A 16,649-nucleotide genomic window follows, 5' to 3' on the forward strand; every position below is an offset into this window, starting at 1 on the left:
ACGGAATGAGGGGCAGGCGTCCACATACCCCCAACCCCTGCCATCGATTCAGCTTCTTACAGCTGTCTCCGGCTCCAGCAGGCTCTAGGGGAGAGGAGGAGGGTGAGAGTGGAGATATGCAGGGAGGAGGAGAAGGGGGCCAGCCCAACGTGTCAGGGACGCATGAAGCAACAGGCAGGCGTGGTGGGAGCTGGTGAGAGAGAGAGAGAGAGAGACCAACAGCCTTGGCGAGTGGCAGAGGGCCTGAGAGGGGTCCGTGAGAAGTGCGCGGTGTTGGGGCAGCGTGGAAAGTCAGATCGCTGTACAGAGATGGCATTTGGGGGCGGGGGCAGTGTCTGAGCCACCTCGGCAACTTGTGTGAGTGCCCCATTCAAGACAGAATTCAAACAATATTAGTAGCTAACATTTGAGTAGCACTTCCTACCTATAGTAAGTGCTCTCTAGCTGTTAACTTGTTTTTAATCGTCCTGTCAAGCCTGCGTGGTGGGTACTATCATAATTCCCATTGTCTAGATGAGAAACTGAGGCAGAGAGGTTAAGGACGTTGCCTAAGATCCCATAGCTCCGGGTGGCCCAGCTGGCCCTAGAGTCTGCACACTGGAGTGGGCTCGGGGCCTCCAACTGCAGCGGTGGTGGGGGGCTCATGGTGGGGGTGCCCCGGCCTCCTGCACTGCCTGTCTTCCTCTACCACCAGCATTCATGATCTCATCACACCCTCTCGGGGGCCCAGGTGGGTGCCCTATCACTGCCACTGCCGCATCGATGAAGCACCCAAGGCTCAGGGAGGTGACGCGCCTCTCCGTACAGCCAGTCTGCCCAGCATCGAGGCCCCTTCTGCCTCTGTGCTTTCAGCCTGGGGGGAGGGGGGGGCGCCTCTGCACAGCCCCCAGAACCCACTCTGGTGGCAGCATCTGATCTTCACAAATGGCCTCAGACTTCAGGGTTTCTCAACCTAGGCACCAGTGACATTTTGGCTGGCTAAATCTCTGTTGTGGAGGGCCGTCCTGGGCAATGTGGGATGTTCCCACCCACTATTAATAGATGCCAGGAGCACTCTTTGTCCTCAGCTGTGACAACCAAAATTGTGTCTAGACATTCCTAAGTGTTCCTTGGGAGCCAAAATCCACTGCCCGCTCCAGTGAGAGTGACTGGCCCAGAGGGAAGGTGAGGAGGACGCTCCTACGCTATAGCAGATCAGGGAACTAAGGCTTAGAGAGGGTGGGCCTTACCCAAGGTCACGCAGAGGGTCAGCGGTAGGACTCAGGTCCGCTCCAGCCAAGAGGAAGGTGTTGCTGCCAAGTTTTCCTGCTGGAGTCATGCTCCCCCAGTGCATGCTGGGTGCCAAGAATGTGACCTGTCCCAGCACATGCACAGGTCCCATGGGCCAGCCTGCCCTTGCCAGAGCCCTGTGTTCTCTGGCCAAGCTGAGGCAGGACTCGCCCTGCTCCCAGCAGCAGGGCAGTGAAAATAGCTCAGGCAGACCAGATTTCAAATCCCAGCTCTGCTACATCCTTACTGTGGGACCCCAGGCATAGCACTGAAAACTCTCACTCTGTTTCCCCGTGTGAAGAATGGGCAGTTTGGACTAGAGTATCTCAAAGACCCAACTAGCTCTGATGTTCTGATTTTCTGCCAAAGTAAGGTATCCAGTGTCTTATCCTGGCTATGCTCCCAACTCAAGGTGGCACCTAGGGCAAGTCACTGCCCCGCTCCAGAACCCAGTCTCCTCAATCCACCATCCACCTTCAAGCAGCCAACGCATCAGTGGCATGGAACTTCTCACTGCTCTCTAAATGAATTCAGGAACTCTTCCCTGTCTTGGTTCATGTTGTCCCCTGTGAAATGCTCTTCTTCCCATTGTCTACCTAGAGAACTCCTATTCATCCTTGAAGACTGAGCCCAAGTCATTTTCTCCAGGGGGCTCTTTTTTATTCCTGCAGGCAGTTAATCACTCCTTCCTCTGTGCTCACTTGGTACTTACCACTCTGTAGATGAGTACGGCCTCTGTGGTGGGTATGGGGCTGTGGGGGGCTGTCTTCCCTATTGGACTGAAAAAGTCCTTGAAGAGAGAGAGCGGCCCCCCAATCCTAACATTCCCATGGCCCACACAGTGCCTGGCAGAGAGTATGTGCTCAGTAAATGTTGAGGAAGGAAGAATGAATGAATGGGGGGAAGAGAAGATTGCCAAGACCCTTAGTGGTTACAGCCTTCTAGAATCCAGGGAAGGAAGCCAACCTGAGTCACCCAGTCTGAGGACTGCCCCCACCCCCGATCTCAGCAAGTGCCTGTCGCCCCAGCCGCCCACACATTCTGAGGACTCAGAGAGATCTTGGACAGTGACCAGACACTTTTAAAAAATGCTTTTATCCTCCAGGAAGCTGCCACTGCAGGAAGCTGTCGGGCAGACCTGCATTCCTGCTTGTGCGTGGAGACAGGTACTCGCAGAAGCAGCCTTGCTTCTGTTTTTCAGTCTGTCCCAGACCCTTCTGAGGACCAGGCGGGGACCTATGTTCGTCACATTTATCCTTCTGAGTGTGCACCCTCCGACCCAAGCTAGGGGTGAATGGTGGGGTACTTTGGAATTCCTTCCCTCTCATGGCTCCTCGAGGAATCCCTCCTTCTCTTCCCCTGATCCACATGTCCCCAAGTTGCCCTTAACTCCCTCTTCTAGAAAGTTCTCTGACTAAAGAAACCAGGTTTCAGTTCCTGGTTTTGAGGGGTGGGGAGGATAGAAGTGATCTGTGATCTTTGAGTTCTGCCCATTCAACAGGTATTTTCTGAGAAGTTGCAAAAACACTTGTATTGTGTGTCACTTCTCGGGGCCTCGGCTTACTTCCTTGTAAAATGGGGGTAGGGAGGGGTAGGGACACACACAACATCAAGTCTTCAAAAGGGGTCAGCTTCATGGTTTTATTTTGACCCTCAAGACAACACATCAATTCCAACTTCCAGCTTTCAGGAAAAACAGGACTGTGCGTTCTCGTTCCACTGCTTCCTTCCTGCGCGACCCGGGCCCCTTCCCTCCTTTGGGCCTCTGGTTACAAAAGGAAGGGGTTTCTGGTCTCTAAGTTCTGGTTCAGCTCTGGGGTCCTGAGTTTCCAGGGTTCTACCCTGATGCTGGAAGGCCATCCTACCTCCTCTGTCTTCCTCCAACCCAGGAAGGGGCTGCAGCCTCAGAGAGGAGACGGGGACAGACCGGAGCTTCCTGGGGTGGGTAGGAGGGTGTGGAGAGAAGAGGATCTGTCCTAGCCTGGGTGTGAGAGACGAGTTAACAGCTCAATTGTTATTTCAATTACACGGATTATTTGAAAACAATGTTATGAGTTTCATCACTGACAACCCCGGGAAATGGCTGCTATGGCAACCAGGGAAAAGAATGGCCCTGACCAGCCAATCAGAAGTTCCAACCACACAGCCCCAGTTTGTACAAACTCTCTTCCCAGGGGCCCCTCCCATCCTCTGCTTGGGGAAGGGGCTTGGAATGAAGAGGGAAAGGAAGGGGCCAGGGGAGCACCGCTCTGCAGAAAGGAAGAGGACGAGTGAGGAAACTGAGGCCCAAGGAAAAGTGGGACTCCTGGAATTAGCTGTTCATCCCAAATTCTTCAGGGGCAAGGACATGTCTGGCCCACTGGTCCGTCCTGGTGCCAGCACAGGCCTGGCACACAGCAGACAGGAACAGGGCTAGTTCTAGTTGAGGAGGGGTTGCCCAGGACACACTGTCCACTCCCTGCTCACCATCTGGTGGGAGGGAATTCTCTGAGACCCCCTCCACCAAGAGCACACAGCAACTGGACTCATGTTTCACTGCCAGGAAGAGAGTGGGCACGCCAGGAGCCTCCACTGCGCCAGAGAAAGGGCAGGTGAGGCCTGCAGGGGTTCCAAGGTGTCTCTGAGAGCCCTGGGTATCTTTCTCTGCTGCCCTCTGCAGAGGCTGCCTCTGCGTGCAACGTCCCTTGGCCCAACCTTCTCCAAATGAGGCACCCCGGTAGTCTCCAGAAAAAGCCTCTTTACTTTGTGAATACCCCGGCGCTCTCCTCGTTCAGAAAGAGGCCAATTTGACAGGAAGCTGGCTGGACTCTGCCGCTCTGCAAAATCCCTGTTCTGAAAGCCCATTCCCCGCCCTGCTTGAGCTCCCTGCTGTCCCCAGTTCCCTCACCAATTTGACTTAGCAAACCCTTACGTAGGGCTTACGAGATGCGAGGAGCTGTCCTAAGCACTTTACAAAAATTAGCTCATTTTATCCTAACCACACCCTGTGAAGCAAGTATTGCGGTTATCATCCCTATTTTACAGATAGGGAAATCGAGGTGGTTAAGTAACTTGTGCAAAGTCCGGCAGCTGGGGAGGAGCAGCACAGGGAATAGAACCCGGGCAGTCTGGCTCCAGAGTCCAGTCTCTGAGCTGCTATCCTAATTGATCCTGACAGAAGATGACCTGGCTTGAGTCTTGCCTGATGGTCAAAAGACTAATAAGATTCACCTTTTGTTGCCTCATCTTCTTATATCAGGAGCATCCCAAATGCAGGGAGGGACATCTTCATTGATTTGGTGCCTACTATGAGCAGGGCACTGTGTGCCCGTTACCTCATTCATTCCAGCAAGGTTAGTCTTATCCTTCCCATTATACAGATAAGAAAACTGAGGTTCAGAAAGTCATAGAAACTTGCTCAAGGCCATCCAGCCAATATGTATCAGGTGAGGATTGGTGCCAGATCTGTCTGTCTCTGCCACTGACTGCTGTCCTCCAGGGACCAGAGAGATGGGACAGGTAGCAACAGTTCTGGAAGGACTAATGGGGGCACTCAGAGTGAATGCACGTAAGGGCCCAGCCCAGGTGAGCAAGGGTCTGCAGGTGGGAATGAGCCTTGGAGCAGTGGCCTAGCTGTAGTAGGTGTGTGTCAGGAGTCATCAGGTGACCCTGTCAGACAGTGAGATGGGGCCTTGAACGCCAAGCAGATGGTTTGGCGCTGATGGGCGAAGCCACAGGGAGCCATTGCTGTCTTAGGAGCCTCTTTCCCTCCCTCCCGAGGCGGCCTCCCTCTTGCGCAATGGAGCAATTTCCCAAAGCATTTTCTCTAATTTGTGATTGTTTTTCTAACCCAGAAGCAGCGAGAGTCTCCAGCTTCTCCCAGCCCACGAGCCCAGCAGAGCTGAGCTGCCAAAGCTGCTGGTCTCCACCCCCAGTCCCGCCCACTTGGGGACCTGCAAGTCTCTCTGTCCCCAAAGCCCCCCAGGGTACTGTGCAGGCTGCAGCAGGAAGGTCTTATGGATCCAAATCCAAGGGCTTCTTTCCCAGCCTGAAGCTGACCGAGCTGATGCAGAGACCCAGGCTTTGGAGCAGGAGCCACCACCCGCTGGCTGATTGTGCCCAAAGGACAGCGAGGGCTGGCACCAAGAGGGAGGGTGGATGAGGCTCTGGGAGGAGGCCAGGGGCTTCTCGAGGGCTCCCAGGGGTGTAGGGGGCAGGGGCTGGAGGAGGAGGCCAAGGGCTCTAAGAGGGGGAGGAGGGCCTCAGGATGAAATGGGGCTCAGAGAGGAGATGGGGGCTCAGTGGGGGCACAGAAATTCTGTGACATAACAGAGGCTATGGAAGGGAAGGGCATGCCAGAGAGTGGCCAGGAGCTAAGTGAAGTGGCCAGGTGCTCAGTGACAGACCTGGGGCCCCAGGAGGGCTGGGGGTTCTGTAGAGGATGAGGATTTCCCTAATGGGTGCAAGTGCTTTGTTGGGGACCCTGGGGAATGGGGGCTCTATGCCATGAGAAGACCAAGCCTCCACAAGGAGATGGGGACATGGACAGGCGCCCTGTGAGAGGCGGGGATCCTGGCCAGGGGCTCAGCTGGGGCCCGGGATTTGTGAGGACAGAGGCTCAAAATAGAGAATGTGGACCCAGCTCGGGGTCCGGAAGGGGCAGAGGCTCCGGGAAGGGGTCGGGCTGTGCAAGAGGATGGGCGTTTGGAGAGAAATGTCGGCCTCTAAAGGGATGGGGCTGAGTGATGAGGGGCCCTTCCTCTAAGGGTTGTTTTGAGGACCAAATGCGGCCGTCTCCTCCCCACCCATTGCTCCGGTGGCCTACTCTGGCAGGGCCCATCCTAGCCGCAGGCTGGTCTCTACGGCCCACACAGCCCCCGCCTCTGCAGGTCCCCTCACCTTGGTCCTCTGCTCCTCCGCTCCCCCAAGGCCACTTTCTTCAAGGCCAGGTCCTGAGTCCTCCTCCACTAACCCCTCCATCAATGCCCCACTCCTCACCCATTTCCTCTAAGTCACCCCTACAGATTCTGTTATCCCTCTACAGTTCAAAATCATTATCAGGCAGGTACTTCAGACACCTGTAATGACCAATAAGGTTATCCTCCCTCACAGCTAACCTCAATCCCTCCAGCTGCAAGTGCAGCCAATTTCCTCTGTTCTGTTCTGGGAATAGAAAAAAGCTGATCTGTAGGTGACCATCCATCAGTATGTCCTTTGTAGCTTTGGTGACATAAAGCCTTCTCAAATGTCTCCCTTCTAGGTAAAATAATTCCAGTCCCTTGCATTGGCTTTTCTAGGCACCATCATTATTATCAGGCATCTCCAAATGTTGTGTCAAGATTTTACCAGAGCCTGGCACATAGTAGGCTCACAAGAAATGTATCTTAGATGGATAGACAAGTTGGTAGATTCATGGATGAATGAGAGTGGACAGACGGGAAGTGAGAAGAAGAAAATAAAGGTGGTGGTACATGGGTGGGTGGATGACAGGTGGATGGATGGATGGGTGGGTGGACAGATAGATAGATGAATGGATAGATGGCTGGATGGGTGTATATAGGGATAGATGGGGTGAATGGATAGATGGATGGGTGGCTGTATGTACGGATGAATGGACAGATGAATGAATGGGTGGATGGAGGGATGGATGAATGGATGGATGGATGGGTGGGTGGATGGATGGATGGGCAGACGGATGGGCAGACAGATGGATGGACAGATGGATGGCTTAGATTGGATGCTGGATGGCTGAATAATCTCAGCCAGCATCTCAACTTTCCCCCATGTCTCCCAGGTATAGACTCCTTTAATTTAGTAAATGGACCCCAGTTCTCCCAGATACCCAGGCATGAGACCTTGTCATATTTTGTCCCTCCCTCTCCCTCATCTCCCACAACCAAGCAGGCCCAAATCCTGTTGATGCTATTTCCTTGGTGCCTTTTCCCTCTGGCACCTATTCTCCACCACTTCATTCAAGCCCTGACTTGTCTCCTGGACAGTTTCAGCTGCCCCTGCCCCCTGCTTCATTTCTCTTTCCTTCAAGTCCACCATAAAACACTCCCATCCGCATAATCTTTCTACAGCTCAACTAGCCAGCAACCCTCAGTAGCTCCCTATTGCCTACGTGCCTCAGCCTGGAGTACCACACTTCTGGATTCAGCTGTGCCTCCCCTTTCTGGTCCTCTCTCTCAGCCTCCCCTTCATGTACTCTGTGCTCTGGTCAACTGGGCAACTGGCTGTCACCCAAATCTTACCAAGCCTCCTCTGCTTTGCTCTTCCCACCTGCTGGAAGCCCTGCCTGTCACCTCCACCTGCAGCAGTGCCATCCCAGCTTCAATACACACTTCAAATGCTGCCTGCCCATGAAGCCTTCCCCAAGCCCTTCAACCAGATATGGCCAAATGAGCTACTCCATCAAGACACATCTATGAAGCACCTACTATGTGCCCAACTGGCTAATTGGGCCCTGAGGGTGGGAGGGGTTGGATACAAGATGGGAAAGACACATCTTTGCCTTCAAGGCAAGACAGCCTGCTTGTGCAGGGGTGTGTGTGTGAACATACATGTACACACAAATGTATACAGAATTCAAGGGGAAAGTATGGGCAGAATAGTGTAGTATTAGCAGCTAGCACTTACAGAGCACTTACTATGGGTCAGGCATTGTTTGTTCTAGGCATTTCTATCAACTCCTTTAATCCTCCCGACAATCCCATGGGGTAGGTACAGATGAGGAAACTGAGGCAGAAAGTTGGGCAACTTATCTAAGGTCACTTGGCGCAAGTGGCAGAGCGGGGATGGGAATGCTGGCAGTCTGGGCCCTGGGCCTGTGCTCTAACAGCACACAGTAGTGTGGTATACACGGCATCATCGGAGCGGGGTGGATGGAGAAAATTCATGACAGAGCTCATCCCGACCTCCCAGTTCCCTCCCCTTCTGCCAACCGATTCCTCTTCCTTTCAAGCTCATTTGAATAAATGGAAATGACATTAGATTCAACTAGGGGCCAAGGGACTTAGTCTGTTCTGAGTCACTGTAGGGCCCTGGGCAAGTTCCCACCTCTCCCCGAGCCTCAGTTTCCCATCTCTATAATGGGGCTGGACTCGTCAATCCCTAAAGGCCCTTTCAACTCAGAAGGGCAGAATCCTGAACACCTAGCTTCTAGGATCATAAACGGTGCAAGCCTGGCAGCCTCTTGGGCTCAGAGCCTGGCTGCATCTCCCAGGAACTTTCTGTTGTCCCTGAATAGACAATTGCAGCCCCTGGTCCCTGTGCACCACACTGCAAGGCCACAGTCCTATGTTTGGTCACCTAAATCTGTCCGGCTCGTCACCCGCCCATCATCTTGTCTGCCCACTGACCTGGATCCACCCGCTTCTGCTACCCATCCATCAGCCTGCCTGTGCCCGTCCACCTTGTGTCCCCTGTCTGCCTGGTGTCTGTCACTTTGCCCATCATACGCACACTCGCGCATGCACACACACAGTCCACCTCCCTACTCCCAGTCTCCTACTCTGCAAGCACCACGGTGACAACAAAGAAGAGTGGGGCCTTCTGCTTTTTTCACTCACAGAGGGGTCCCCTGTCTTAATGTCAGTACCTCCTTTCCAGGAGCCAAAACAGTTCTCTGCCACCCCGCCTCCTCTCCCTTTCCCAGAGACCACCCCCCCCGCCCCCTCCTCACTGGGCCCAAGGGCTTCTACTTGAGGAATCTGGTCAGGGCCATGTGCCTCCTGCCAAAACTGTCCAAGTGGTCCCCAAAGAAATCATCGGACATGAGCGTGAAGATGTGTGTACAAGGATGTTCATCGCAGAATTGTTTGTAATAGCGAAGGATTGGAAACAACCCAAATGTCCAACAGTGGGGGCTGGTTGAATGAATTATGGACCAGCCGCACAATGGAGAACCATGCAGCTCTTAAAAAATGATGATGTAGATGTATACTTATCGAAATGGCAAGACATTCACAATATATTATAGAGAGAAAAAAAGCAGGTTACAGAGGCATATGTATAAAGCAATATGCCATTTTTATTTTTTAAAAATCTATATATGTCAAGAAGGATATGCACTGAAATGGTAGCCAACTGGTGATGGAATTATGGCTAATTAAAAATGCTTTCATATATAAAAAGATATACGTATACATATATATAAATTTACACACATGCACACATATATAGTCACTGTCTCAAACACTTCCTATGAGCCCAGCACTGCACTAAGCCCTTAGTCTACATTACCTCATTTACTCTTCCATACGATCCACGCAGATAGGTTTTATTAAAACCATTTTCTAGATGAGGAAACAGAGGCTCACTCAGCTAGTAAATGGCAGAGCTAGGACTTAAACTCAGCGCTGCCTGACTCCAGATCTGTGCACCTAATCAGTAGGTTGTCATGTTTCTCATTTTGTTTATCTGCAACTTGCCTATTTTTTTAAAAATAGCATATATTTACTTGGGTGATAAAGAAACGACAGACGTTAACAAGACACCGAAGGAAGAGGCTGGAAAACTATCCACAGCAGTAAGTTCTCCACCTCTGGGCTCTTGGGCAGGTTTCCTCCATCAGCGCATCTTCCCTCCTCTCCAAGGGCCTATACATTAGGATGGTCCGGCCCCCTGGGGGGGGCAGGCACCTCTGGTTAGGCTGGGCCTTGGGCTTGCAGGCTTCAGTGCTGCATGCCCAGAGCCCCGCTCCTCAGTGAAGGCAGTGAGCGCTGGCTTTGCACCATGTGCCATTCTAGACACTGGGGAGGCCAAAATGAAGAAGCCCAGAGCCTGCCTTCAAGATCCTCTCGTCCGGGGCCGGGTTCCCCAGCCTCTGCATGCATTCTCAACATTTTGGGTTGCATACTTCTTTGTAGTGGGGTGGGGAGGGCTGCCCTGTGCATTGCAGATTGTTCAGTAGTATCCCTGGCCTCTAGCACTAGATGTCAGTAGCAGCCTCTGCCCAATTGTGACAGCCAAAAATGTCTCTAGACATTGCCAAGTGTCCCCTGGGGGCCCAAACTGCCCCCAGTGGAGAAACACTGATCTAATGTGTTGCAGATGATACAAGTGAGGCAGTGAAAAAAAATCTAAACTAATTGCTAGGGAGGTTCCATACAGATGGGAGTCACGTGTGCCTGGCTAGATGCAAAAGCTCCCTGCGATGCACCTGTCCCCAGGATTTGAGGGCCCCTCAAGGTTCCTTTCTACAGACTTGTCCTGGATGGTGGTCTCCCCCCTCCTCATGGCTTTGGGGTGGGCCCATACATTTTTGTATGACTGTCCATCAAGCATCCCCACTTGAATGTGCCACCAGGATCTCACATGTGACCCATCCACAGCTGGCCCCCACCTCTTCTTGAAAGCCCTTCTCCTCTCACATTTACCATCTCCACGACCCACACAGCTTCCAGAATCAGAAATGGGGACTCCTGCCATCCCCCGTGCCCACACAGTCACCCAGCCCTGTCCACTCCACTCCCACAACCCTCATAAGTTCCCCTCCATGTCCCAGACCCAGGCACCATCAGCCTGAGCCCTAGTCTTCCCCACCAATCCACTCTCCAGCCCGCAGCAGGACGAGACTTCTAAAGACAAATCCCGCTGCGACACTCCCCTGCTGAAAACCTGCTAGTGGCTCCCCGCTGCTCTCAGGGTGAAGTCCAAGCTCTTTCTGTGGTTTTCAAGACCCACACGACCTGGCTTCTGCCCACCTTGCCAGCCTCATTTTCTGTGACTCCCACTCCCTGAACCCCAGACTCCATGTGTGCCACGTCAGCCACCGGGTCCCAGGGCTCCTCCGGTACTCTCCCCCTCACCATGGCCTGGAGGCTGCTTTCCCTGGTCCGCACCTTCCCTCAGCCCTTAGGTAACTGCTCCTCCACCTGCAGGTGTGTTAAACAGCCTTCCTCCTGGAGCTTCTGCTGCCCCGCCCATTGGCTGTCAGGGTTACGAATTGTTTAATTGCCTATCTCTTTCCTGGACCACCGGACTCCTGTCGGCTGGGACTCAGTCTGCTGCTCACCTTCTACCATTTAGCACAGTGCTCAATTGGTAGTAAACGCTTAATATATATGAAAGTATGTATGTTAAACTGGGTAATGAACGGACGGACGGTCAGACAGGTGGATGGGTGGATGCAAGGAAGAGGTACTCTTTGGGTTGGGTCCTTAATGCTTTGGAATGTCTTCAGGGGATGGCATTCAGGTAGAAAGGCAGGTGGGGCTGGATGCAGGAGTGTCAGATTGGAGGCACAGTGGGAGATAAAGGAGGATGCAGACGGATTACAAGGACCTTGAATGTCATGGTGCCGAGTCTGGCCTTAATTCAGTAGGCAATGGGGAGCCATGGAAGGGTTTTAATCAAGCAAGTGACACGATCCCACCTGCGTTAGAGAAAGATCACTCTAGTTGCTGCAGGGATTGCAGTGGGAGGGGATCAGAGGCTGGGAGGCCAGGGAGGCTGCCACAGCCAGTTAGGCCGGGGCCAGTGAGGTCTGAGCCAGAGCAGGGATCCTGGGATGGGTGGAAGGGAAGAAGAGGTAGAGACTAGAATGAAATGAATCTGTGGGAATCTAGAACATGTTCCTATGCGCCTGGCTGCATGCAGGGACTGGGCAGTTTCCACCCCGATCTAGGCGAAGGCAGTCCCCCAAAAGATCCTGAGTTCAGAGACGAATCCTGGTAGTCCAGACTCAATTTCCCTCCTGCAGCCAAGGTCACGTGCCAAACCAAACAGAGGAACTGCTGCCTTCAGCTCCATGGGAACCAAGGGATACAAATAGAGGGATATTAACAATAATGATACCGCTTCGTTTACGGAGTTTCCTGCGTCCAGGCTCTGCCCTAAGCACCACACCTACTCACACACATTTAATCTTCACAACAACCCAGTGAGGTAGGTGTTACGTTCTCCATTTCACAGAGGAAGAAACTGAGGCTCAGAGAGGTAAAGTAACTTGCCCAACATCACACAGCCAGCAAGTCACAAACCCAGGCTGGTCTAACTCCAATGCCTATGCTCTTAATCAGCTGTTTACATTAAACAAAGGAAGGAACTGATAGCAAGTGGATGGCTGAAGGCTCGTGGTCTGATGAGAAAGCAAGAAGTTCCCAGCTGAAACCCAGTGTGACCGTAGGAAGGAGCCTGCCTGTGGAACACGGAGGAAAAGGCGAGGGAGTGAGGGAATTCCTCCAGGTTCCTGCACCCGTGCGTTCAAACTCAGACTCGCATATTCAGAAAGGTGTGTCCCCACTATAAGGAAACTGAGCTAGGGGGTCAGTAGTGTGTATATCCTTAACCCCCACATGGGCCACCTTTGTAGTAATTAAAGAAAGGCATCCTCCTCTGGGGGCCCCACAGGCCCACAGCCGGTGAGTATATGAAGACTTTTAGCAAATTAGAGAAAGGTGTCCCTTCCTCCAGGTGGAATAGTTTGCCTTTAGGCCACCTGACTTGGTGAGTGGAGCTTAAAATGGATTTCAGCCCCAACTCTTGTTGAGTACTCTTGGACAGTTAACAACCTACCCAACTGTACATAACAGCCATGCCTCCAGCCTTGCTGTTCTGCACCCGTTTCTCAGCAGCCACTCTGTATCATATGCAATGAGAAAATGCCCCCCCTGCTAGATACACAGAGCTCAAACCATTCCACAGACAACTTCCTTGTTAGGCCTTGCCTCCTCCATCGGAGAAAAGACAAAGGTCCTATTACGCCCACTGCCCTGATGAAAAAGTTGAGGTCAGGGCCTGTCCTGATGGTGAAGTATCTAGGCTTTCTCTAGAAAGGTCGGACTTAAAATACAAGGTTCTAGGAAGCAGAGGCCTCCAGTCAGGAGCTCCATCTTAAGGGTGTTCCGAGTAGCCCAGCGGGGAGGGAATGCCCACCCTTCCTTGGGCTTGGGGCTTCTCTCCCCGAGCCTCGCCTGAGGCCTGGGTTTCCTCAGCCTGATGGGGGCGGAGCCCCTCCCTTGTCCCCAGCTCCTAGCACCCTCCCTGGCTCAGCTCTGGGGAGGGATGAGGAGGCCCCAGCCCAGCCACCTCCTGGGGGTCTTCTCTCCCCCGGCCCCTCCCAGGCCACGCAGCGTCAGCTGCTGCCCGAGTTATATAAACAGGAATCATTTTTTCTTCCTCTCTCTCTCTACCTGAGGCTGCATTTCCGAATGGAGCTTCCTGATGGAAGAAAAGGGGTGGGGGGAGAACAGAGAGGGAAGAGAGGAGATTTAATTGGCTGGCTCCTGTTGCCCATGTGGTTAATAAACTGGCTGCTCCAAACTTTGCTAACTCAGGAGGAAACAGGCCCTCTTGGGGTCCCTGCCCCAGCTCCAGCCCGGCTCCCTCTCAAAGGGCTTCAGCATGCAGTGCTCCTGCAAAGCCCCCAGAAAAATCAGGGCCTGGCCTGCTGCAGGGGGACTGGGAGTCCAGCCTCTAGGCACAATTATTCCAGACCACCAGCAGTGACATCCTGAGATCACAGCCACACTTTCTACAGAAGGGCTGTGACTTGCCTGGGGTCACAGCACACTTTTAGGCACCGAGCTTCTTCCTCAGTGTCTGTTATTTAGGCTTCTCTGCCACAGGCATTTAACAGCTTTCCCCAGGCATTGGCCTGGGAGCGTTGGGGAGTCTAATTTAAACGCCTCATGCTGCATTTAAGCGTCTTCCTGTTCTGTCTGCAACGTGACGCCAAGAAACTGCTCTGTTTCACCCCAGACTTGCCCATTATATAAGGAGAGTTGGTAAGGCCTGGACATCGGGACACCTGGGTTCCCATTCTGGCTCTGGACACAGCTGACCACATGATCTCAGCCCTCTGTTTCCAATACGTTATAATGGGAAAGAGGGTGGTCCGAGGGGTCTCCAATGTGCTCACAATTAGGAACAGGGGAGGGGGGTTCTCATCTCCAGGAGCCAGCTGACTGGGCCACTCAGGAGGGGCAGGTGCCCCTTGACTGGGAAACCCGGCTGGCTTTGCAAAGCACCTTCCCCAGAGACATTGGCATCAGTGGTCCGGGAGGGGCACACAGGCACCACCAGGGAGCAATGTTTATGTGTGCACAATAGCCCTTCCTTCCAGGAGGAATGGAAGAAAAGTGTCCCAGACACTGGGAAAAGGAGAGGAGAAAGGGTGCAGCGAGGTGGAGAAGTGGCTGGGGCAGGAAGCGGGGTGGGGACAGGGGACTGCTGCAGAGAGAAACTGAGGCAGGCAGGATGGAAGATTGGTGGGGGAAGAAATGCTTATAGATTGGCAAAGACCAAAGGATGTCATTACGGTTATGGAGGTTAAATTCCAAAAAGGGCTGTAGAGTAGGGATCATTATGGGGTACAGAGAGGGCATTGATGGACAAGCTTAGGGGACACTAATAAGGGACAGAGGGTCATGACGGTTAGGGAGGAGGCTTTGGGTTCTAGGGCAGTGGTGGTGCTGACATGGGGCAGTGGCGCTGACTAGTGGGAAGAGGATGAGATCCTGAACCGCGCTGGAGGGGCCCACAGAGGCGGGCGGCAGCCAAAGCTTTCAAATGAGCCGCAGCCCGTGCTGGGGCCACCCAGGCCAGCTCCAGGGCCCCGGGGAGTGCTGGAATCAGCCCGCAGAAAGCAGAGTTGACCAGCGCAATCCCGGGTGACGCCTGAAAGGGTGGGAGAGCAGACCGAGGTTCCCAGGAGCGCGAGGGTGGGAAGCCCTCGGCCGGCTTCAAACAGCGGCCGGTCTGCCCGCCACAACCCGCCACAAGGGGGTGCCCCTGCAGCTCGGGGAGCCCTCGGAGGACGCGGGGTTGGCCCCTCCAGGGGCAGCCGGTACGGGGGTCTTTGGCGGCGCCCCAGCTGGAGCAAGGGCCGAGCAGTGCCAGAGAAGAGGGAGTGCAGAGATCAGGTCGCGAGGCGCGAGCGGGACGGGTCCGGACTGTGCCCACCGAGGGCCACCAGCACCCTGCGCGCTCACACGGTCCACTCTGCCCCCTTACGCGCCCCGGCCCCAAGGGTCAGCCCTAAGTGGCGCTCCCTTTGGACATGAGGCTGTCGGGGGGCTCCCTCCTTCTTCCGTAGCAGGGACAATGTCCCCGGAGTCGGGTCCTAGGGAAGAGGGCAGCGCTGGCCCTCGCTCAGTGCCTGTCCGCCCGACGGCCAGAGGGCAGCCGGGTGGCGCCGGCAAGGCCGGCATGGGTCCCTGTGGGCGGGCTCCCCACCCCCCTGAGGTGGCCGCAGCCGTGCGTGTCGCCGCGGCTGGAGTCTGCCTCTGGGTGCCCCCGGACGCGGCACGACCTCGCACACACACACACCCGCGCGCACACGCTCACGCCGTGCGGTATTTCCCGGCCCCGGACCCCGCCTCTGGGAGGGGCCCGGGAGCCGAGCCCCGGTAGCAAGGTGGGGGGACCCGGAACGCCTGGGTCCCTGCCCCCGCGTCACAGCTGTGCGCCACCTTCCCAGCCCCTTTAGGCGCGCGGGCTCGGCCCCTGGCGCTGCCACCCCTCGGCCCGCGGGGGTCCCGGAGGCTCTGGGGCGCGCGGCGGGCGAGGCGGGGACGGGTGGGGGCCACCGGCTTCGGGCCGAGAGGCGGCTCGGCTCCGCGCCGGGGAAAGTTTGGACGTGGGAAACTCCCTTCCTGCCCGCCCGCCCCGCCGAGAGGAGGGGGCACGCGGGGGCCGGACGCGGGCACCGGGCTGCCCCCGAGGCGGGAGGCTCGCCCCCCGCGCAGCCCGCCGGGCCGCTCCCGCCGGCCGGGGGGCTCCCTCCGGGCCGGGCAGCTCCCCTCGGCGGCGACCCGGCCGCCCCTCCCGCGGCACCCCGCGCACTTACCTCGGGGAGCGGCCCGGGGCTCCCCCCAAGTCCTGCCGCCTCGGGACGCTGCGTGGGGCGGGAGCCCCGGCGCGGGTGGCGGGCGAATCCGGAGCCCGGCGGCCGCCCGGAGGAGCCGGAGGGAGAGCGGGAGCGAGAGGGGGAGCCGCGGCGGCGTGTGCGCGCGTGTGTGTGAGCGAGAGAGCGAGGGAGCGAGGGAGTGTGCGTGTCTGACTAGGGGGGAAGTGTGCAAGGGACGGATCCCTTCCTTCCTCCCGCAGCCTCTGGTGGAGACTCGGAGAATGCAGCGCCCGCCGGGCAGGAGCGCCGCGCAGCGCCCAGCCGCAGGCGGCCGCGGGCCCGGACCCCGGCCGGGGAGCCCCGGCCCCCGCCCCCCGGATCGCGCCCCTCCCTCGCCGGTGGGGGGTGCTCTGCAGCTGTCGGGCGGCCCAGTCCCAGGAAACCCCCGGGGGGCGGTGCCCCTCCCTCCTCCAACCCGAGATCCGCGCGAAGGGAGCGCCCCCAGGAGGGGACCATCCACATCCCCGCCTGGCAGCTCCCCCGGCGGCCGCAGTTTGAGCCCCGGCCCTCTTCCTCCACCTGATTTTCCTGCGTTTCGGGCTTCCCA

General features: G+C 55.7%; 1 protein-coding gene across 1 annotated transcript in view; it reads right to left on the minus strand.

The window, feature by feature from the left end:
- Positions 1-16,238, minus strand: part of CDH22 (cadherin 22) — a 121,987-nt gene extending 105,749 nt beyond the window's left edge. Inside the window, exon 1 of the mRNA XM_045528554.1 lies at positions 16,043-16,238. The gene's annotated coding sequence lies outside the window, so the exon portion shown is untranslated. The remainder of the gene's footprint in view (positions 1-16,042) is intronic.
- Positions 16,239-16,649: the final 411 nt, after the last annotated feature.

The sequence above is a fragment of the Lemur catta genome, chromosome 17 (genome assembly GCF_020740605.2).
Source record: "Lemur catta isolate mLemCat1 chromosome 17, mLemCat1.pri, whole genome shotgun sequence".
NCBI classification, from domain to species: Eukaryota; Metazoa; Chordata; class Mammalia; order Primates; family Lemuridae; genus Lemur; species Lemur catta.